Raw genomic sequence first — 25,051 nt, forward strand, 5'->3', positions numbered from 1 at the left:
TAGAGGACTCAAAAGAAACATGGGTAGCCTTCCAAAAGCAGACATGGCAGTCATCTGTACACCAAGTTATCTCAAACCTTTCAAATTTCTCAGAACTAGTAAAAAAAAAAAAAAGGAACATTTAGCATGGTGCCCAGTTAAAATCCAATCCCTTATTTACTTTCCTTTTTCTTGAGAACACCAGTTTCTACATCTATGTGCACTTTGAAATCTTTACCACAGGATGACAATTAGGCATGCTGTTCTAGGCTAAGAGGTTACTGCCCCCTAATTTTACCAGCTGCTTCTCCCTGTTCTTTCCTGTTGGAGGTAAGAAGCTCCTCACATCTGCCAGGAGAACAATATGTGCAATTCCTTTTAAGCTCAGTTCTGTCAGAAAAGTTTCCTTTACAAGGAAAAAACCAAAACAAAAAACCCCACCTAAACAAAAAAAAATATTTCTAAGTGTTTAAGTTAAACTGGAATTGTGTGTCCTAAATGCAATTTATCTTTAAAGTTCAGAACTAGAAGCTTCTGTTTACAATGACAAACAATGATAATCAACTTATGCTTCCCAAATGGTTCTCCAGGCTCCTTCTTTAATGCTCAGGGCCTAAAATAGAGAACATCTGAAGATAAATAAATTGCTCCTTCTCTACTAGATCAAATATTGACATGTTTTACAATGTATCATGCTGTCTCATACAGTTAGCTCCATCTAAGATTGTGGACAGCATCCTGACATATTAAAACATCATCATGCTGCCTATCCAGAACAGCATATACCATGATTTTAGCTTTTCTTTATCATTATTCTGCATAATTGTAACATATTTCTCTGTCCAACTGTAGGTTATACAGAAACCTTTAGGAACTCTGTTATAAAAGATTCTATCACTGAGTATGACACAATTTGACATTTAATGTAACTTAAGAAACAATTATTTACAGATGTTATTCAGCACACCATAACAACTACTAGCACTGAATAAATCTGAAAAAATACACTGCAAGTCAATCCAAATAAAAACAGTTTGATAAATCTCTTTTCTGCTTTGAGTAGCTACATGCAATTATGAAAAATTTGTCCTGAGTTCATCTGAACTTTTAAATAGGTGCTTATCCAGATGACTCTCAGGTCAATGTTAAGACCTCCAATGGTTTTGCTATTCAACCTACATTAGGTTCTGAGAGAGAATCACCAGCTTCTATCCAATCCTCTGTGCTGCCTCATGACACAAGGCAAAACTGTGAATTTGATCCATTTACTTTATTGCTTCGAAATGGTGAACTTTTATTACTATTACCATGAACTTATCATTAAGACCTAAAGACTTGCACAAAAAATGGCAGGAAATCATAGCTCATCTAACTCCTTAGAAACAATCTTACAAATACAAGGTAATGAAATAATTAGATGGCTGTATGATGCCTGGCTGAGACAGAGTTACTTTTCTTCAAAGCAGCCCATATGGTACTCTGTTTCAGATTTATGACTGAAATAGTGTTGATAGCACACCAATCTTTTGGCTATTGCTGAGCAGAGCTTGCACAGCATCGAGGCTTTCTCTTTTTTCCACTTTTCCAGCAAGTAGGCTGGGGGCAAGCAAGAAACTGGGAGGAGACACAGTCAGGACAACAGACCAAACTGACCAAGAGATCCATACCATATGATGCCATGCTCAGCAATAAAAGCTCAGGGAAAGAAGAAGAAAAGGGGTTATGGGAAGTTTGGGGTTATGGCATTTGTCTTCCCAAGAAACCACGACTGGTGATAAAGCATTGCTTTTGAGAAAGTTGCTAAACATCCTTCTGCCAGGGGAGTAGTGAATGAATTCCTTACGTCACTTTGTTTGTGTGCACAGCTTTCACTTCACCTACGAAACTGCCTTTTCTCAATCTGCATGTCTTCTCACATTCCTTCTATTTTCTCCCTTTCCCATGGGAGAGGAGAGTGAGCAAGCAGCTATGTGGGTGCTTGGCTGCTGCCTCGGGTCAACGTGCAAAAATGACCAAAGCAATTTACTATAATTAAACAAAAAACATTGTTAAAGATGAAAACCTCATAAGAACATCAGCATTACTGAAAATTTATCAGTGTGTAATACTTGCTACAATCAATCTTTTTAAATCTTATATAATTCCCAGGACAGTATTATGATGCCATCTTATTTTTTTTCAGTCACAAAAATACTCTGAGTTTGCCAAGATTTTTTTTCAGTTGCGTGACACTCTCTTTCCTATTAAAATCTTGTATTTTAGTGTTTTGTGAATAACTCTTACAAGAAAAGATACCTTTCAGATTCTAAATAATTTGAAATAAAGCATATTTTCCCATTAAAATAAAGGAATGAAGTGATACATTTGTGGTTATATCACTACTGCAGTTACCGTGCTACAGCCATCTTAACAGCTATTTGATGGATGACTTTGATGGATAACAGCCTGTACTGTATAAGGCAAAAGAGATTTCAGGATATATTCTAATGAACCATCTTAAAGGCTAGTAGCTCACACACACCTGATACCCTTTTTTCAAGCATTGTCAACTGTTTTCATCAATCTCAAGCACATAAGTGGATAATAAAGATTGATTGAAACCAGAAGTATTTGAATTTGAGTATCACGGACTTTGGAATGGCATATCACAGTAGTTTTACTGAACTGCTTTATGTAGCTAGAATTATCCACATTTAGTGTACTGCTCTTGTGAGTTTTACCCATGGTGAGGCTGAAACAGCACTTTTATTCTCAGCATCTATTTCTCATATAATTCTCAACATATTTTGGGTGCTGAAAACTCTCCTATTTGGGCAGATTATTTTTTTTCCTAATTTGAGTACTATCTTTTCCACCATTTAGGAATTATCTGAGTGTGAATAAATGATATTTAAGTGCTTTGGCTTTTTTCTCTTAAAAAGCAATTCAGGACTTCTTTCCTTAGCTATTTAAGCATGCATCAAACTGTATATTAGCAACGGTACTCTATTTTTTTTCTACTTTTATTAGCCATTTCAGAGCTTTCATAACTGCATTAACCCTAATACATTTTTATTAGCTTACTGCAATGAAAAATTCCAATCATGCCTCAAGAACTGAACAAGAACCTGTCAGAATGTTACATTGCCAGAATTTCCTGAGGTTCACTCAATCCCACGGATGCCGGCTGATAACTAGCTACACTCCGTTCAGGAACAGCTCTTGGCAATTTGTGGTACCCATGGCCATCCTGAGATAACATATTTCCCAATGACTGGAATTTAAGTTCCTACACAACAGTAGGGATTTCAGTTTTAGTGTTAAGTGGAGAATGTTTCAATTGTCACTTTGCAGGGATAGATGTAAAAGTATCACGGGACATATTCTAGTTTCAGTTATATAAATGTAAATTTAGAATAATTTTCCTAGTGTGCTTTTATACCTAAGCTGAAATGAGAATTAGAGTTCATAGTTCTGTTAGTAATATTCCTACAAAAAGCAGTTCCAAGTGGTTAGTGGGAAATGCTGTGGGCATTATTTTTCCTGTGAGATTTTGCTTAATAGTCATATATTGGAAAGAGGAAAAGAACTCTGATTCTGTAGAACACTGTTATCAGAGTAGCAATGCTGATATTTATATTAGAAAGATTTTTTAGAAAGAAAGAAAGAAACAAACAAAAAACCAAAACCTAAGACATCGTTAACCTCTTAGAGAGTCAGAAAAAAAAATTAAATCTAGTTAAGAATAAACATATCTACCAAATAAAACCATGGGTATTACTTTGCTTTCCTTTTTTGTTCTTATTTTTACTTTTTTCTTTAATCTGAGATCTGAAATTAAAAACAATGAGCCTAGAAGTAACAGGCTGCACAAAATCACAAGCCTACTGTTTATGAGTAATTTCTCTAAGTGCATGCAAAAAACGCATTTGTGAATGCAGTCACTTAAAAGTCTACTTGATTTTTTAAGTATATCTATATTCAGTCATCACATAAAAATTTATTTTCCATATGGAAATATGTTTATACATTAACATTTTGGCACGAAGCTGTGCCACAAAAAATAATTTTTTATTTTTAAAGCCCATTACTGGAATGTACTAAAAGCTTTCTGAGTGGACAGTAAAGTATTATCTATAGTAGTAAATTGTGCAGGGCCATGGCACATGCTCAGTTTCTGATAAGTGAATATCCATAGCACTAAATTATCAGCATGACCTTCAGCACAATTTTGGTTGATGCCAACCAGCACTTGGTCCCCAAGAGTGCTTAGCCACAGTTCAGCAGTCACCACAGCCTAAGAATCATTCCCAGAACCCAGCCATCCTGTTCTGAAGGGTAAGAGAAGCATGGTAGTTGGTCTTGCATAGAACAGGCATGATCCAATGAATTAAAATATACTAATTAAATAAATTTTTGCCTAAAAATGTAAAAAGGTACTTGCCTAGTACCTGGGGATAAAAGCAGCATTGCTGTATTTTATTAATGTACCTGCATATTTATGTAAAAATGTAACCTGTATTTTTCCTTAAAATACTATACTAAAGCCACAGTTCATATGCGTAGAGAGAAAAAATTCAAAGCCCCAGCATACAAGGTCAACTTTTAAAAAGAAATTGAAACAAGTTGCAGATATCATCGGATATTTTAAAAGAAAGCAAAAGCATCTAACTTACTTCTTCCAAAATAGGATCAAAATAAAATTCTACATTGATATTGCACTGCAGGATACTACACAGAACACATAATGAAGATTGTCCTCAAGTATGTCTCATCAGAGGATAAATGCTGAAGCTGCAAAGAATAACACACTAACTTCTCTGGCATCCTTTGAGAATGTGATAGCTTGGAAGAGACTATGCTGACATTTGTAACTCCTTATCACAGATACTGTATTAGCTGTTCTCTTCTACTGGACTTTGCCTGCTGGGATTACTGGAGAAAATGGGATACTCCTGAGTATATCACAGTGAATTTTGATGACTTCTGAAAGCAAGTAGACAGACACTTACATAAGGTGCTTGGTCCCCGATCACTTTCACAGCGGGTGAATGAAGCAGTTATACAATTAAACGACTTGCCAGAGTCTTTCTTTAGGTAGGGCAAGAGAATATTTATGTCCAAAAATTTTAAATCATCATAGAAGCATCAAAGAACATTACTTTTCAGTAGCTGCTAGAAATGTAACTAATTATTTCAATGCATTGCACTGAGACTGTACCACCAGCAACCAATGAAACCCAGTAGTGATCAACCAGTGCATAAAATTCATGACAGAAATTGTAGCTCTGTGCTCTGGTAGATTATGCTTCTTAAAACAAAACAAAAACACAAATAAAAAAACCCCTGGGAGTACCATGTATGGTGATCAAGTAACAACAAACCTCCCATTATGAGGGGTCTGTCTTAGCACATAAATTTACACACATATATCTTAAAAAGTTTCTTTATAAAATGTGACACAACACTATTAATTGTATACTCTGAATATTCAGTCCCATAAAACATTATTGTATCAATTATATTAACTGCAGTTGTAAAAACAATCATACTACAAATCCCTTCTACTTCCCACTCTCTCTATTCTGAAGTATTTATGTCTCTTCTCAATTCAGACAACTGTTTAACTTCATAGTTTACACATCATTTGAGTGCTCTTCTTTAAAGTAACACATTTTGCATGAATGTCATATATGATTAAAAAATCAAGCTTTAAATGGTAAAAAGAGTATGCCTATGAAAATTTAAAAATAATACATTTCTAATGCATATGGACATAATATTTTTTTCTTCTAAATTATCTACCGCTTGAATTGAAACGTTATACTAAAATAAATGCAAACTAGCTTACATGCATGTGCAGTTGCTAAATCTTCAAAATTCCTTAATCTGTTAGCCAATGGAAAAAATTCAGGGTAGTTATTTTTTTAAAAAATATTTTATTCCTTTTCTCTTTTAAGTAATTCAGTTATTGTAATAATTATTACTATTAGTTATATTTACATATAATTATAATATACATATAATTAATAATTGAATTGCCACACAGAATATCAATTCAACATCATAGAATAATAATTAATTCTTTAAAGTAAACAAAATGAATTGAATTACATCAGAGGTGCCAAACAAAAAGCACCATTTGATTAGTATTGGATAAAACATTAAACAGTGAATAAAAGGCTTTTTAGGTATCAAAAATAACAATTCTATTGATTTAACGGTAAGTCTGAGATAAACAGCATATAAAAGTATTAACTTCAAGTCCTGTAAACACAATGTTCATCAGAGTATGTAGGACTGTGCCTTTTATTTTTTTCTATATGTTCCACATGTGAACTTTCTTTGTTTTTGAAACTGGGAGATAGAAATACTAAAACACTGATACACTGGGGGTTTCTTTTCAAAATTACTGTTCAGTGAGAAAGGGATAGAAAACACCTCTTCTAAACCATTTTGAAAGTTGTCATCTTCTCTTCACAGGTCACTCCCCCAGTCTGAATGACAGAAAGACCTCTATATCAGCAACGTGCTCCTCCCCAGATGGTCTTTTGCTAGAACAGAAGTCAAGCCTGCATTAAGGCAATAGCTTGGAGATAGGCACAGCTAAACCTTCCGTATCTTCTCCAAATCCATGAAACCATGGACTAACATAAGAGTGATGAGATTTCTAACTATGTGCTCAGTCTGGTCTTTGCCTGCTTCATGGCACTATAGATGACAAATCTATGAGAACAGGAACCAAGATGTAGCCTTACACATTTTTTGCAGTGATTGACATAACATCCTGTAACGTTACAGAAATCAGTCACAGGAACCAGTTGCACAGTTTATAAAATTATTTTTATCAGTCTGAGACTTATAGACCCCTAGAGATTCACAGTCTAAGCAATTACACTAACCACATCCTGGTTTCCTAGACAAGTCATGTGAAATAAGACACTTCCAGAATCTGCTGTAACAACTCATGGTACTGAGTTACTGCTTCTTATCGTACACACTACGAGAGTCTGTAAGGACCTCTCTGTCACAGCATCATATTCTTCACGGAGACATATTCAGTGACATCCCACATAGCTCTCATCTGCAGCTAGGCAGACACTTAGTTGAATGGAATTCTCTGAACCATTTCAGTTAAAACTCCTGCTGCACCTCTGTCTCCCTGTTTAGTCAGACATCATGTTCCTGTGTGCAAATATTTCAAAGTTTGTGATTTTTTTCCTTGTAGGGAAAAAAAAAAATGCATACTTTTCATTTTCTCAGTTGAATCTCCTTTATCTGCCCTACAACTTTTTCTACCTTAAAAACATCAGTTGTTGCTCAGCAAAGAGAGAACAGGACATAACTTTGAATGTACAGCTTCAGATTTTGGAAATATATTAATCTGATACTCAGAACGCTACAGTTTTTCTGTTTTCAATATTAAAACTTTGTGTATAGAACAACTGAATTCCTACTTTTACTTTATATTGTATTTCTACAAGTATATATTATGTACTTTAAGGGTAAAGAAAGATCAGTGACAGAAACAGTTTTTATAAAGCCATCATATAAAGAACACTGTGGAAATTATAACAAAACACTATATCGTGTTATCACAAAGCCAGGTTAGTGTGTTTTTTTCTAACAGACAGTTCTCACATATTACTTTGCAAACAAACAGGGTTAATCTTAAAAACAAGAATTTTTTTTCTTTGAATTTCTTTAAATTACCTTTCCAAAATTTTTGTTGTTGTTGTTGTTATTATTACCTTTTTGGATATGAACATTGCTAATATTCTCTCATTCTTGTTTCCCTTTTTCTTCCTGGAGAGGTTCAACTTAGAAGAAAATTTGCCAGACCCCTTTCCTAATCTTCAGCACCGACATTATGATGAAGAAGAAACAGTGCATTATTAAAATCTGATGTTCCTACAACTGCAACAAAACAAAATCCCTGTCTTTGGCACATTTGTATACAACTTCTATGTCTGTATCATGACATAAAATTAATCCACCTGCTATTTTCTCTTTACTGTAACAGTTCAAGCTGTATTTATTAGATAAATACCAAATAGAGGACAAAACATAAAACAGTTTTAGATGTTGTGGCTGCTGAATGTTATCTCAGTTATTAGGAAGGCTATAAATACTTTCTAGTATATCAGTTTGCATATTCCTCATTTTCTAGGCTTGGATACAGCAACAGCAAAATCCATCAGTGTTATTTATGACACATAATAAATACTACGAGTCTTTTTTTTTTAATTAACTCCAATGTTTACTGACTATAAAAATTGCCTAAGGCAAGAGGACAAAGCAAAGCATCAAAATTCTCACAAATATGAGGTGAAAGCAAAGCATGCATAAATCCTGATGATGATGAGCTCACAGGCTCTTGTGTCACCATCACATCACTGCTTGCACTTCCATCATTGATACTTTTTACTTAAAATAAGTACAGTAAAGAGCTAATTACCAGTTTTAGAAATAATGATATAACCTTGAATCTGGAGAGAATAACTATAAAGCACCTGCATTTTGTTTACTTTTCTAGCTCCTCCAGTCATTTCCCATTTTTCCAGACAGCACACACAGAGCTAACAGATGAGAGGTCAGAAGGATGCACATCTTTAGTAGGTCTAGTCCCTATGTTCCTATCACTTGCTGCCACTAGCAAATATACTTGTCCACGCTCCAGTAGTCAAAACACACAGAAATACCTTACAATATTTTTATTATAGGTCTGCATCAACATTTGTGCAGATGAAATATAACTCAAACATAGTAAAATCAAAACTTACACCTGCTTCTGAAAAAAAAAAAAGGACAGTTGGAATCTCATCCCAATTCAGTGACTCAGAAGCCACCTACACTACTCTTCTGCTATGATCAGTGGAGAGAGGTGTCCAGGAGACAGTACATAGTTAAAGCAGATGGAATAGCTTGACTCCTGAAGGTATCTACCCCTCTTCATTTGAATTGTCCCTAGATAAGTAACTTGTGCTAAATGACAAGTAAGCTGAGGTGAGACAAATTGGCCTAAGAGCCAAATTAAAATTTAAGTAACAAACTTTAAAAAAATATAATCCTTCATTAAAATTGGCATTTCTACCTCATTCCTGCCAGGAGAACTCAACCTGATGCATAAATAGGGATCTAACAACTATTCTGTTGTTTAAAATACATTCATACAAATGAATTAAACATAATTCTATCCCATTTAATTCAATCTTTGCAGGGAAGACATAGTTAGACTAATACAGGGAAATTTTGAAAACCTTATCCCTATACAGTCAATACACACGATGTTAAGTTTATTTTAGTGGTGCTAAATAAGACCAGTATGTTCTAATATTAGGATGAAACACCTACTACATTTTAATAATGAAATATAAATTGAGCATGTAAACAATGTAGAGATCTATCATGCTACTATCAACATAAATTAATAAATAGGAATTTAAGTCTGATGTACTAAACAGGAGGAAAACGTAAAAAATTTAACAGACACTATGTTCACAAGCGAACAAAATTTAAACTCAGATAAGATCCATTACACTTCATACACTAGTGTATCGTAAGCCATCTCTATAAACATATATAAGATACATCACCATTTCTAAAAGCTGAATATAGTAACCTTGCAATTTGTTCTTGTTTGCACTTCCTTTGAGATGTGTAAGAGCACAATAAGATCAGGGAACCTGACTCTCACAACACTTGGGACTCTAACTTGCAGACTAGAATCCAGAGTGTGGATTAAATTCTGTACTCGGCAAGAACACTGGTTCCACTACTGACCTCTGTCCAAACTTGTAACACGATCATGAAGTAAAATAATGCTATAATCCACTTCCTATGGACAAGAAAACAAAAGAGTACTATTGAGGGCATGTCTAGAGTAAGACAGATCTGAACCTATGTTAAAGGACACTAATGACAGCATGTTGTTAACAAGGTCCTGTATTTCTCACATGAATTCTTCCTCACATGTATTCTTCTTCTGCTCCCCTTAAATACAAATAAGAATATTTGATTTTAAAAAAAATAAAACAAAAACAAAAATGAAAACAAAAAAACAAAAACAACAAAAAACCCAAACAAAAAAAACCCACACAAACCAATAAACAAACGAAACCAAAACTAAACCACCCTTTGATGTGATTTCATTATTTTAGTTATATTAATGGATTTATTTGCTGGTCATCATGCAATCTACATCTCCTATTTGGAACTACTCTGAGACTTTGAACAAATTTAAGCCCAGCACACACAAAAAGTGTAATAATACTGCATCAAACAGTATTTCATCATGCAGTAATGTAATGAACTAAACTGTATTACTGGATACTGTGCACTGTGAATAGTAGTTTGCAATGACTTTTTATTACCTCTGCTCCATACTTTAAATGCTAAATATTTATTCTGCTTAAACTCTAAGAGTGGGTCATCAGCGTGTTTCTATTTCTTTGTCTGTACCTCTCTTTTTTTATCTGTGCCTGTAAAATGCCAACACATAATTTAATGATGAACTGCCAAGAAGATAGATAAATGTTTACTCAGAATTTTCCAGTCTGAATATCTTTCTTTTAAATTCTCTTAGCCCCTTTTAAAGACTGTGTGATAAACCCTTAAATTCTCTTAACCCACTCTAAGGCTGTGCTATAAACCATGAATCTATTCATAGCTTGGATCATTAATGAGTAAGTATATTCCTTCCTTTAAAAAGAGTTGGCAAAGGCGTAACATTGCCTCATTTTCCCCCTTCACTGTCAATTACACACAAAGTCACAGAATAAGCTTCTCACAAATCAGGCTTCCTAGCTCTTGAATTATGGAAAAGTAGAGAACATGAGCACTATTTCATTTGTGCTTGAAATACTTAAGCCTCTTTGGAAAGAAAAGGTTTCATGAAAAACAGAGGATTAGTCATAAAACTGACATCTCCTCTGTTTACTCTCTACAGCATAGGTCAGCCAGAGGAGTTTGCCAGACTGACTCTGAATTTAACTTGGGGTGTTGATTCATGGAAATACAAATCAGCCTGACCTGGGGAACATTTTTGCAGGTTTGGTTTTTTGGGTTTTTTTTTAGTAGGGTGTTTGGTTTTGGTTTTTATCTGTTCCTTTGGTTTTGTCATTATTATAAAAAGAGACAACCCCCCTTTGGGAAAATGGTGTCCAAAAGTCATACAGACATGTGCTGCTATCCTATGGGACAGGGACATTTACAGAAATTAATATCTTTCCTGTCTTCACTGTCTTACCTTTCACCATTTACGCTATGATCTTCAAATATTTAAGGTTTTAGGGCAGACATTAATTAAAAATAAAAACAAACAAATTAATGCAAAAACACCAACAAGAAACTAGTAGTAACATTTATAGATCTCCAATGCTTTCTGAGATCCAATGGAAAAAACAAAATATAAATGACATTCAGATCCACATTTTCTTAACATTTGGCCTCTTATTGCACAGCAGCATCTGACTCCTATAGTATTAGAGAGATAAACTCATTTGGTGGGAAGAACAGAGACTGAAGTGAAAACCTAGAAAACTGTACACTTCCATTGTGAAGGTAAGACTAAAAATGCAGAGCACAAAAACTGTGATTAGAAGAGAGACAATACAGGAGTCCATGGTACATTATATGTGAGCAAAATTCCCATATATGTCAGTATATGTATTCTACTGCCTCCTCAAGAAAAGTTCTTCCTCCAAAACACAAGATAATTTAACTTATTTATTTTATTTGGCTCTCAAAACTTGTCTTTTTTTGGCTCTTAAAACAGTTCTTCATAAAGCCAACATATAACTGATTGTTTTAAGGTTCACTAGGTTTATTTTTTAATCAGAATTTTCATGCTTAAAAAAAATTAAAACTGGAAAGAAGAGATTTTGGGAGCAATTGTTTCCATCACAGGTTCTGTTTGTTTTAGTCCTTTATGTCTTTGTAGTAGTTATCTAGTTTATGCTTCATGTAAGAGTTCCTTCAAAATCATTCCAAATATAAGCAGAGAAAAAATAAGTAGGCATTCCTAAAAGCATAGAAAGATGAAGCTTTCCTATCTATATGACTCAGTGTCCTATCACTGCTTTTGATAAAAATGAAGAGGAAGGTAGAGAGCATTAGTTTTACTGAACAAAGTTATTCCCAAATATTTTTTTAATTAATTAATGAAAGACTTTGTCAGAATCTAGAGTGTTGAATGACTAAAAAATAACTCTTCTTTCTGAGTTACAAAGAAAATTCTAGGGACTAAAAAAAGGAAGAAAAATTAAAAACAGAGAACTCTAACCCTTCTCCTTTTCTATGAGAAAAGTCCTATTTAAATGCTAGGCCTTTCCTTTGGCAGAGAAATGAAATACCTACAGTTTTACACTACAGGAAAAAAAAAATCCAGATTTCCGTTTCTCATGAAATCTTTCCTTTTCCTCTTCCATATTACAGGCTTAAAGATGGGACAACATATGCCTCTTGGATCTGCAACTCTTTCTTATTAATCTTGTGATGAACTATAAACTGTTGATTGTAACCTATAACACCTGCCTTGTAAATAATCAAACTGTCCTCTCTATATGTTTTATAGAAGTTTGAGGTGAATAATATGTCAAAAATAGAACAGACAGTAAAATGTTTTCTTCAGAGATTTAAGGACTCTGAGACATGCCCTTGGTCCAGATTAGCATGGCTTTGATGATGTTCTGAAAATGTGAAAAAAATTACCAGCTCAGTGAGGATTTCAGAAAAGCTGAAGATGAATTCCCTACAATGATAAAGATTAAAAAAATGAAGTACTAACATTTCTAGACATGTTCTTACTCAATTGCTTCCTTTATTCAGGACCTTCTACCGTATAACACAGAATTTATTTTCACTGTTATTGCTGTAAAATTTGAGCATAAATACTACAGATTCCGCATTCGTATTCTTTGTGTTCTGCTGTCTCACAGTACAAAATTTCAGAATAATGCCTAATTATTACTGAAATTCCTATTTCTACCCATAAGCCAAAAATGTGGTTTCTGATTTGAAACATTCCTACCACACTGTGAATGCTGCAATCTCAAAATGGAAGACATGATGGAGATGGGGAGCTAGCGAGTATACTTTTAAGCAAACTTGTAATTTAGACTTCAAGTGCTAAGGTGCCTTTAAAAATGTTTTAGAATATTCATGAAAGCCTGAAAAGTCCTTGTGACTTTTACCAATGACAAACATGCTATAGTATTTTCTGACCTTTTGTAAAGGACCCTTCTTTATGTGAATACATGTTGTATGTTCAATAGCATTCTGCGCATAAACTCCTAGATGTACTCCCTCAATGTACACCTTAAGAAATTCACTAACGTTGACAAGAGTTATACACTTGATTACACACAAAGAAAATCTTCTCAAACATACTCATATTAGTATTAAATTACTACTAAAGATCCTTAGCAGTAATAAAAAAATGTTCAATATTTTTATTTTCAGTAAAGGCAAGATGCATTTCATGAGTTCAGGTTTAGGGGCATTTTCTGACCATCTCTTACACCGAATTTATCAAGCTTACAGTGACAAATGCATGTTGTCATAATCCTTCACTGTCACTGTGTACTGCTGCCCTAACAGCATCCACTCTTGTAAAACAGAACTGCAATCAAAAAGTTCAGAATTAATAGCTGTGAAGTCTCAAGCACTCATAAGCATGTGTTTTTATCACTTCCATGCTCTGCAGATCAGGTACTCTTGTTATTTATTATTTGTGACAGTGAACAATTCCCACTTGCTTTAGAGAAAAAGTGAAGAGCTGTTTGCATAACTAGCAAGGTGAAAAAACAGATTTGAAACTGTTGGAATCATTTCACAAGAACATTGTACACAGCCCAGAAGATAGTTTTCTTCCAGAACACTACAATGTGCTGACTACAGTATGTGCTATCTACCCTCTATGTATCCTTTGTTTAATATGTTCTGCATTTGTGAAGTGCCTGAAATGATGGAGTCTTGGTACAGAACTGGAGTACTGTGTACTCCAGTAGTCACCCTCATCAGCTTCACACTGGGAAAATGGAAATATTTATGAAGTCTTAATGAAGTAATCTGCATATATACTGTATATGGGGAGTACTTGGTTTGCAATTGATCCAGAGAAGACTCTGGCACCTGCACCCCTAACAGCCCCCACACCACCAAGAGAGAGTGAAGCAGTACTTCATGCTGCAGTTTGTCAGACAAGTTCCTCACCCCTCTGAGATAAGCAGTAGAATATGTAATATTACATGTAAATATTTAAGTATCAACAGTACTTCATCTTTAAAAGAAGCAACTGTTTTAAAAGGAGAAGCTAAAGGAAAAAGCATGGTTATAATGTTTGAGATTTTTCTTTTCTACATTTCTTTTCAGAAATGAAACATGGAGATAGTATCTCCAAACAGTATACATTTCCAATTAAAAAGGAAAGATTAAATATAGTAACTGTAACAGTATTACAAAATGTCTCCATCTGCTGTAATATTAACATACAGGAAAATCTATCATAGATCAGGACAGCAAGTAAGATTTGCCTGTGGGCAGTACTATTATCAGCACACAATTAGTTGCAGATTGGAGACACCAGCCTTAGATCTGTTCTCAGCCCAGTAATCTGTTTCCTAGCTGATTGAAAACCAACGGCTCTTGATGAAATGCTATTTATTTAGCTGTAGACAATTTGATTAAATGTAAGGGTAATAATAACAAAACTAGTAATACCCAACAGAACATGAAATGTTGTAGGTCACATTTTAATTGAGACATTTTAGTGAAGAATATGAAATTATGAAATGAAACAGGATATGTTACATGAGAAGCTTTTATGGCAAAGTCATTTTCTCTAGTTAAAAAAAAAAATAACCCACATTGTGAATGATAAAAGGAAGTCTTTTCTACTGTCAATTACTATAAACCCATCACAAAGTATGAATACTTAGTCCTTAATGCTAAGTCTTTCAAATCCTTGGACTTATTTAATTTATTTTTTTCTTTGATAACAGATGGATTTTCTTTTATCCTTAGTAATTTGTATCAATAGTAGATCGTGAAGTCTTATAAATACATAAAGCTTTTTAGAAACATTTGGTAAAGTGATGCTTTAGCCAGCCCTTTCATATTTCTGTAACATTAATTCTCCAGGAAGTTTACCATATAATTTAAAGAGTTTGGTCAATTTATATATTTAATTAAGAGCTAATATAGAAAAAATACATAAATTTAGCATTCAAGGTTCCTAGAAAGGTGCACTAATATCTTCATTAGGAAGTCCAAGTTGAATTTTCAATTAATTCAGTAGTGTCCTGAGGGTCAATTGAATAAAACATCCCCCATCTCCTTGAATTTGAGACCATAAGTGATAAAACATTTTGCAATATAATGAAACCAAACTCTTTTTCACTTATTCTGCATAATTTCACACTGTTGCTTATCTTTTCATCCGCACAAAAGAACAAACACAAGGATCCAGAATACTAGCAGCATTTTGTAAATAATTATTTAAAGAACTGGTGCTGCACAAAAAGGAACAAACTACATAAATGTCCTGTGATATATGTAAAACATAAGTGGCAAAGGCAAATCCCTTTTGCAAATGCTTACAGAAGTTTCCTTCACATCTAAACTAAAGCTCTCTTGTGTTGTTTTTTGGGGTTTTTTAATTCATGTAAAAAAGCACAGAAAAACACTGCATGCAACAATTATTTTAGTAACATACAATCCCATATATGGACCTGGAGAATTTAAACAGAATGAATTACTGTGCTGCACAAAGCTATAGTGGTTTCATGTCTGCTCAAGGGAGCTGCCAGTGTCAGGTCTGAACCTACTGAGTTAACCCACCCATCACATAAACCCACATGCTGGTGAAAAACCTACTGCAACTCAGCAGTTCTCTGTCAACCTATAAAGTACTACTCACATCTGCGCTGTAGTTAGATATTTCAGATATGCTTTGCTATTCTATTTTGTATGTATATAATAATAAATCGGGTAAAATACATGATCCAGACAATGTGTTGCAATTCCTAGGAAAAACTCTCATAGTTGAAAGCCTCTATGAAAGCAGGTACTGCTCTGTTTCACCCCCATTGCTGTCACTTTTACTCACACGAATTAACACCTGCTCTAGAAATAGCTGAATTTTATTCATATTCAGAAAAATTCCATTAAAATAAAATGGTCAGTTCAGGCCTTTAAATTGCACGAAGCAAAAACCTTAAAACCAGTATATAGTCAGAGGAGCCTTCTGAGTGAATTTTCCAAATCTATGTGACAGATCTTACCCCAGATCTGGGCTAAGGTTCAGAGGCTGAGCATGTAGTGCACTGTTAAGTAGAGATTTCTAGTTTCCAGTGAAATAATTCCTTCTGTAAAAGAACTCGCGATGTTACTGGAAAAATAAATATTTCTCTCTCAAGGAAATCAATTACTGTCCTTCTGTAAACTTGTACTGCAACTGGAATATAATTACATGCTCATTGAAAATAGCATTTTTCTAATTCAACAGAATGATGGATATCCTCTGCATGGCACACTTTATGCCATTATAACCAATTTGGAATACATGGATGGAGATAAGGAAACTGATTCACTGTTTCATTACTCATAAATTTTATAACAGTGTAACTTCCCTTAGAGCAGGTGTGACATAACGAGATCAAATGCATGTTGAAACCAGCAGACATAAAAGTTGTGACTGATAAAGGTGAGAAAATAAAGACTTAAATATCACTGTGAAAACATTGGGACCAGGTGAACTAACTAACGCTTTAGTTTGCTGTTGTTTATTATCTATATTTCCATTATCTTTCATCTTTAGAAAGACTGAAAACTACAGAAGTATTTTCTCTTGTTAAATATAGTGTTTAAAATAGAACTTGCAATAAACTAAACAGATTTTCCTAAGCAAATGGTCAGATTTCACCTGAAAGGCAAAGTTTTGTGTTATAAAGCTGATAGGAGTTTCCAGGCCAAGTCTTTCTCATAAATATACCTACAAGCAGTAACACACAGCTCCGTGAATAAACACCATGACCTATCGCGTAACCGAACAAAGGTAGCTTGACATATATACTCTTGCTGTACCATTAGTTTAAGAACGTGTTCAGTAATAAAATCTTATTTTTTTCAAATGTCATTAAAGTCACATCATTCCCAGACCCTTTTACAAAAATAATTTTACATTTTGATGTAATACATGATGAAAACTTATTTTGCAAATTATACATATATACATGCTGATAACTTAAATGCAGGGGATTTGATGTATAACATCCAAATGGATATACTGGTTTCTCTATCTATATTTTGTTTAAATATGAAGCAGTTTCTGAATATTATAACAGCTGATACAATTTACCACAATTAATATTAGTTAAATTTGATTGACTTTTGTGGAACTACCTATAATTTCATCTAAAATGAGACAAAAATCAGCCTGAGAGGTCTGAAGATGAATGGAAGTTCAGTTAAGCTAATTGCTGTCAGTATTGTGTCTGTAAGACCAGAAAGAGTGTGTGTCAATTAAAAAATAATTTGTTAACCTAACATCAGGATATATGTGAACATGTATCTGCACACACACATTCTATTAATACGCATATGTATGGCACACACACATTTGGAAATTGTGCTTATGTTCTCACAGGAAAAATAATTTTGAAGCCTGCCAAAATGCACTACATGCAGAGTACTTAATTTAGTTTCAATTATTGTTCCTTTAAGTACACCAAAGGATTTAGTGATTGCTTTTTTGTTTGGCCTTGAGCTGCAGCTACAGAAGAGGGTCCCAAAAGACATTCAGGTCTTGCGTCATACGCCCTGTCTGTGCAGCTCTGTGCAGATAGCTAAGAAACTTCAGGTATCTAAATTGACATTAGGATGAGTATGTTTAGACAGCTGAATCACAACCAGAATGCCAAGACAGTCTCCATAATTTCCTTTGGCTCATTTTTCCAGCATAACACTGAACTCAGAAACACAGTTCTATACCAAATTGTATTTCTGTAAAAACACTCTCCTGATAAAGGATCTTTTCGCCAAGGATGTCTTTAGGCTGCATTAAAGAAGTTCTGCCTCTCAAGATGTGGTATCCAAAGGAAGTAGGGGCTACTTCTCATATTTTACACTGCTCCAGGGCTGAAAAGTCCTTGACATTTATTCATGGATAAGCAGAATAAATTATGGCAGCCCCTCCCGTTACTCTCTGACAACTGCTACCACAGAGAAAACATTTGGCACATAACACAGAATACACTTCCTGGCCACAACCCCAGTAAGGAACCTGATTTTCACAGAGTATATGGCAGACTCTCCATAATTATCATGTGAGCGTGTAATGCAGGAATAATTGTCCTATTAGGTGGCAGGTATTTTGTTACTTACAAGGTGGTCCCATAAAGGATATGAATCAGACATGACTGCAAGATAAAACAGTCTCTGAATTTCTGGCAGATGGAATCAGCATTTCTGTATTCTAGCTCTAAAACATATTCTTTGAGTGATTTTCAGCACATCAGATAGTACCTACATTCTGTACCTAGTCTTAAAAAATTGACTTTACATTATCTATAATTATCTGCAGATAATAAAAGAGTCTATACCAAAACTTTGCTAAATGCTACTTTTATTGCTTTCTAATACTGTAAGAATGCCACTTGCAACCACACATTCCTTTCATTCAAGAATTACAAACTCAGACATTAGGTTGTTTGATTCAGAACATCAAATCTCTAACAAAATCTCATCTGACAGAAAAATGTTTGCCTTTAAAAAATGTACCCACTCTAGTCAGTAGTCAATAAGGCAAATTAAGTTTTGAAAGACAAAGATAATGCTTTTCTTCAGTTTCTAAGAATTGTGCCATTTGTGATCCACTCTGAGTAAAACTGAATTGTACTTTTGGGGCTATCCTGCAGCATCTTACAAACTAATGATTGCAAAATAGCTGCATTACCTAAATGAGAGGATTTCTTGACTGACATAAACAATAAAAAAAAAAAGAAAGTACATCACTTTTATTTACCTTTCAGTTTTAGATGAGGACAGCACATTGTTTCTGTTCAAACTTGTAAAATCCAAAACTTACACTAAAGTTTTTCCATCTTCTCCTTCCACAAAAAATAATAATAAAGTGGTTCCTCCACTTCTGTTCATATATGCTATATATGCAGCTGATTCCCTAATTTTTAATACATTCAGAAGTTGTTCTTAGTTGTGATTGTAGACCTCTTCAGAGAAAATGGCTACACAGGAGTGAGCAAATGACTCATGGTAAGCACAGTTCCACACAGTTGGATAACTTCACTGTGTGTCACTGACATAATTCAGGAACTTGACCAACTGGTATTTCAGTATAACCACATTTGGAGATTTTGACCTGTGTTTGTGGCCTGCTCTCAGTTAAATATTTATAGAGGAAATTGTATTAAAATAAGAAATAAAAAACTTTTAAAACCTCCTATGCATTATTCTGTTCTTCTAAATCACATTTTAGATGCCCCAGCTAACCTTAGTTACTCTTGCATTAGCGTGATATTTTGTCATCCACAACAGCAAAATAAAAGTGACCTTGGGAAGCCTCTGTTTCCTGAAGTATATGGCAGATAGTATATCAGTCCTAGCTTGAAATATACTTATATGAATGCCAGAATTTTCTCTTACAAATTTGATTAAAAAATAAAATAATGAAAATTTATATAAAAATAAAAATAATAAAAGCTTTATTTTGATCCTTGATAGTAGCTTTTGGTCTACTGTTGTCCTTTCAATTATTGATTACAATGAATGTATAGTATATGCTACAAAGTCCAAAATCTGATAACAGATAGACAACAAATCTACTCTTCCAGGAAAGAAAAATCCAGGAAGAAAAATACAAAAATACTATCCCCTCAGCACACAGTGAGATAAACACAGCTAAAAAGGTAATAAATTTTTAAAAATGGAGAAATGTAGAACATAAATGACATGGAACATATTATATGTGGCCTAAGACTGAAAAAAAGGAAAATATCTTGCAGCTTTAACAGTTTATGTTGAAAGCAGACTTAGAAAACCAGCCTGCTAGGTACTGTACTGTACTTGCTCATATGCCTGCATCAGTATTTCCTATACATATATAGTCAAAGAAAATTATGTTAATCCTGTTAAGATTAATAATTAAATACTAAAATATTCAGCGAAGAGTTCATAGAGAAGAGTTCACAGTGCATGTCAAGGATTTAATTGACTTATAAGCATAATGCTAACTACTTCTGAAGGTTGTTGATTTTCTTTTATATTTTAACACAAAACCAAATTTATTAGTTTTACATCTCAAAGTAGCCCAGCAGATCACTAACTACATAAACTTTCTAAAACTTTTGAAAGAAAATACTTAAAGGAAAATGCATCTGAAGCTGTGGGTATTTCTCAGAAACACAGCTGTACTGATGGTCAAATGAGCAAATATCCCAAACAGTAGAAAACAAGGCAACTAAATATAAATTTGAAAAAGAAAAAAAAACAAAACACAAAAAACAAGAGAGAGAGAAAGAGGAAGAATCACACTCAGAAATACATTGCTACAGCACAAAGACTGACATTGCAATAGTCAAACTTCTAACAGTGGTTATAACCCAGGTTCATAACAGTAGGTATAACGCCAGAGAGCTGTCTGAGTTGATAAATCAGATTCTATCCTTTTAAAGATGTTTCTTGCTACCCCTTGCTATAATAGTACTGTTCTTTACTTATTCAGAGCATGAATCCTCCTTTACTCAGATCCTGTCCCTTTTGGCTTTGTACATCTCCTGGGAGCACAGAATGATTCAGTGGTAACTGAGTCATTTGCACACTGTACAAGATGATTTTACTGGAAAGGAAAAAAATAAAAGCTGCACTTATCAGTGGAACACTTTGTGTTAAATAAAGATAATTAAAGCATCAACGATCCATCCATTTCATGTTTAATTAGCCCCTCTTTCATCATAATTTGTTACTGAAGGTCAAATGTGGGTCACTTTTAAAAACTAATTGCAAAATATTTAATATCATGCAAAATTAGAACAGAAAATTGAAAATACTTCTGTATACTTTTCACTAAAGAGTAAAGTCAAATGTATGAAAGAATTCACCAATGTAAATGTTTATACTTAATAACAATGTTCCCATTTTTTTTACATTGCACTTATGAATTGTTATTATTATTATTATACTGGAGGATATTTGCTTATCTAAAAGTTGTGAAAAACTTCATTCTTTAGAGTTGCTCTGTGATTATAAAGATAAGCATCTCTGTGTACGTGTGTGTCTGTACATAAGCAAGAAGAAAGATGATGCTTTCCAGCATGGTTAAACTGATTGCCCCCTTAATGGATGAATTTTGGGTCCTGTCAAGGCTGCTGGGTCTATGTGCATGTTTATGAGGAAATTGACCCATTTAGTTTATAGATACAATTCACACACATGATAACCAACTAGTCAAAATGCTTCTATATTGCAACAGACTAATTAATGTTTGAAATATTACAAAATAAATTAACTGGCTAGTATGCAAATAATTTTTTTTCAGAAATTAATTTCTACACATTTCACTTTCATGGAAATAAGACTTTACAGCAAATGCATCTAATTCTGATTAGTGTGTCAGCCCAGTCTGGTATGATAAATATTTTTTTCTTCACTAAACAGTACATTTCCAATGAGAAAAGGCATTGGGATTTTTCATAAAGAATTACAGAATTGGCTAAGAAGCCAATACTCCAAGCAAAGAAATAATGTTGCTCAGAAATTCCTGTACTGATTCTGCTAATTCTACTGACAGGGACCAGCACCTCTTAAAAAAAATAACAAAGAAAAAAATGCCAGCACCATAACTGCAGTGCTTTAAGGAGTCAATAATCACTGTTTAGTAGAGCAAGTAAAAAAGAAACCAAGATAATGTGATGGCAAAAAATTATAAACATATAAACAGTACTTAAAATGCCTGTTGTTCGAACAGTGGTTGTTAACACGCTGATTCGTGATTAAAAGTTTCAGTGAAATAAACCTGATTAGATGCCACTATTTTGCACTGTAAGACAAAGTGGAGAGGGGAAAGCATATATTATAAAGATATATCTGTAACTAAAGGACAAAATAAACAATTATTTACAATTAAAATGCATTATGAGAATTATGATTAAGTATGTAACTCTCCAAGCTGCTAAGTGACTCCCCTAAGGCCCTGAGCTTTCCTTATCTTTGGCTGTCTTTGCTGGAAGTTAGTAGTAACCAGGCTCCTCACAGGCAGCGTACAGCTTTAACTTTTGGCAAGTAATTAAGACCTGTGGAATACTAAGTTATTTAAAATTTGTTTGGCATTAAGTAGATATGTTAATGCCTTACTGAAAAGGAGAGAATCGATAAGTGAGAGGCTAAAAGAGTATTTCAGAGTAATACTACGTTAAATAAGACAAGAATAGGAGTTACATTTGTGAAAGTTCTCTTAAAAAAAAGTGACAGTGAAATGTCAGAAGCCTACTGAATACAGAATTTAGTTTTTAACTTCATATAACACATGAGGTCAAGAAGAAGGAGAGTTACAAATTGTTTGCAGTTTTCGCCACTGGAGTTCTCTTATACAATACTGTATCAAACAAGATATATTTGGGAACTCACATAAGAATTCAATTTGTCAACTTAAAAAGGAAGTATCAAATAATCAGAACGAAAACAACTTGCATTCGCTGGGGTGCACCAGTCGGTCATGTAAGTAGAGACTTTTTTCCCAACTGCTCTACTGTAGGTATACAAAAGTATCAATTACCAATTCTAATTACACTAATGGGAAATTAGTATTGCTCTCATCTCCAATAACTTCGAGCAGGTACATTCTGCTCAGTTCACTTATTTGTTCTAAAATTTTATACACCTTCTAATGTCTCCTTCGAACAAAGGGAACTGACAGTGAGTAAATAAAGACAGTCTCAGAGATTTCAAGTAGTCTCCCTACCATGATGTCAATATGCCACTGGTTCTGTTTCACATGTACAAGAGAACTATGAAACAATCTGATATACACCACGTCAGAACCTGATATACACCACGTCAGAACCTGATATACACCACATTTATTTGCATCTGCTTCACATTTCTCTCTGAACAATGTGCTGAACAAGAGCTCCATGTGGTTTGGGTGTTAAAAATCCTCATGTATTTTGCCTGCTAAATTAAGAAATACTGAACTGTCAATGTTTGAGATGTGAAAAGGGTATATATTGTTTATGCAAGTCTTAATGTCCCTATTACAATACAAAAGCATGAACAAAACTATACAAATGTCACTCAGCAACAAGTTGGCAAGTACCCATAGGACAGTGGTAACAAAGGTTACCACTGATAGTCTCTCCCATAAAGCCCATTATTTAGCACTACCTTTATTGTTTTCTTGCACAATTTCCAACCTATGTGCATCTGTGCAAATAATTTCTACTTGTTTAAAAATAAACAGATAAGACATTAGAATACTGGCTATAAATTACTTGGGAAAACAAACCTTCATAACAGACTAAATACTTAGTACAAGAAAACCATCGACACTGAGAAATTGTTTTTGTAACCAACTACATAAGTAATGGAGCAACTCAGGGTGTACTTCTTTTAGTTTGATTGTTGCAAATAAAAGTGTAATAAAGCCATTTTCTTCTACAAAGAAGTTTTCTAATATGTTTTATATGAAAACATATTTTTGGAAAATGTTAAGTAATTCAAAACATTTCTGTAATAAAATCTTAAATAAGTTTTTTTATCAAGCAAAACAGCAATTTGTAAGGTATATTCCTTTACCATTCCTACACTTAGAATACAAGTCATTCTTTTACACTAAAAAGAAATTACACTTTAACAGATTATAATCCATATGTTTAGATAAATTGCAGCAGCAAGAAATAAGCAGTATCTGATTAGCATATATTCCATTGCTCCTTTTATTCCAGCGTTGGCTAAAATGGCATAATCTACTATGTGCTTAATAAGACTTAGGAGATGGAAGGTAACTTTCTTAGTACTTTATACTTTATACAGACTATTCTCAAAACTGAAATTGTGATGTACTCTCTAGGAGAGAGTTAATGAAATGTATCACCCAGAAACTACTGTGTCAAGTGGTCTGTAAGTCTATATCAGTTGTAAAAGCACATACACAAAAGTGCTGTCAGATAGTACATCAATCACATTTTTTTTGGTGACCTGAAAGACTGGAGGGACTCATACAATTATGTTATTTTACAATAACAATATTTTAAATGTTTCTGAGCAGAATGCAAATACTGGCGACACGTGATAAAACTTCAATTGTACTAAACTAGCAGACATTTCAAAGTATTAAAAAAAAGTCATCGTGTACCATATTTGCATGTTAATAAAGTGAACAGAAAGCATTTTTGTCAAACGAGTCAGAATTTCCCTGTTCCAGTCTTGGCTGTGTACTTACACGAATCAGCATTCATTTGCTCCTAGATTCTTGCTGCATTGTAGCTGAGGAAATGTTCAGAATATTATCTTATATATAAGGATGTGATGGAAATCACTGTGTGAAGTTATCTCATTTCACTATCACCCGAAAAGTACTCCTCTAAAGAAAAGCAACCTCTGTTCGGGCTACATATGTGTCTTATAAAATAAACAGATGCTTTCACTTAGGAGCTTGATTCCCCTCTGTGCTATCTCTATTTTATTGTAAGAACTGTAAATCAGTCACTACTGTCACCAGTTTTAGGCTATCGGAGCTTCACTGAATCAATCCCCGCCAACGCAGCCGAGACCAGAGCCAGTCACTTTTGGCACCCCTGAAGGCACCTCCGAGAGGTCTCACGGCAGTCACACCCTACAAACAGAGCTATGCGGGAGCTGGGCTGGCAAACGAGGGCCTCTCAGGTTGAATGAAATTTCATATGATAGGCAAGAGGGGCATTAAAAAAAAAAAAAAAAAAAAAAAAAAAGTAAAGAAAAGAAAACCAAAGCAATGAAAACATACTGGAGTTGCGATTCTAAACTCACTAACGCTTATGTGTATTCAGAGCAACTACTGAACTGAGTGCAGTCTGAGTGGTGTAAATTAGATCGCAGATAG

At 34.1% G+C, this 25,051-nt stretch overlaps 1 protein-coding gene across 5 annotated transcripts in view; it reads right to left on the bottom strand.

The window, feature by feature from the left end:
- Nucleotides 1-25,051, bottom strand: part of PCDH7 (protocadherin 7) — a 270,195-nt gene that overhangs the window by 239,658 nt on the left and 5,486 nt on the right. The window lies entirely within an intron of this gene.

This window comes from Pseudopipra pipra, chromosome 4 (genome assembly GCF_036250125.1).
Source record: "Pseudopipra pipra isolate bDixPip1 chromosome 4, bDixPip1.hap1, whole genome shotgun sequence".
In the NCBI taxonomy this organism is placed as follows: domain Eukaryota; kingdom Metazoa; phylum Chordata; class Aves; order Passeriformes; family Pipridae; genus Pseudopipra; species Pseudopipra pipra.